Genomic DNA, 430 nt, shown 5'->3' with positions numbered 1-430 from the left:
CTCACCCTTAACACTTTCTCCTTTGAATCCTCCCACTTCCTCCAGACCAAAGGGGTAGCCATAGGCTCACGTATGGGCCCCAGCTATGCCTGTCTCTTTGTTGTCTACGTAGAGCAGTTGATCATCCGTAATTACACCGGCACAACTCCCCACCTCTTCCTCCGCTACATTGATGACTGCATTGGCGCCACCTTGTGCTCCCACGAGTAGGTTGAGCAATTCATCAACTTCACCAACACATTCCACCCTGACCTTAAATTTACCTGGACCATCTCTGACACCTCCCTCCCCTTCCTGGACCTCTCCATCTCCATAATGACGACCGACTTGACACTGACATTTTTTACAAACCCACCGACTCCCACAACTACCTGGATGACACCTCTTCCCACCCTACCTCTTGCAAAAATGCCATCCCGTACTCCCAATT

The sequence above is a fragment of the Chiloscyllium plagiosum genome, chromosome 17, assembly GCF_004010195.1.
Source record: "Chiloscyllium plagiosum isolate BGI_BamShark_2017 chromosome 17, ASM401019v2, whole genome shotgun sequence".
Taxonomy (NCBI): Eukaryota; Metazoa; Chordata; class Chondrichthyes; order Orectolobiformes; family Hemiscylliidae; genus Chiloscyllium; species Chiloscyllium plagiosum.
Note: the sequence above shows the minus strand (reverse complement) of the source record.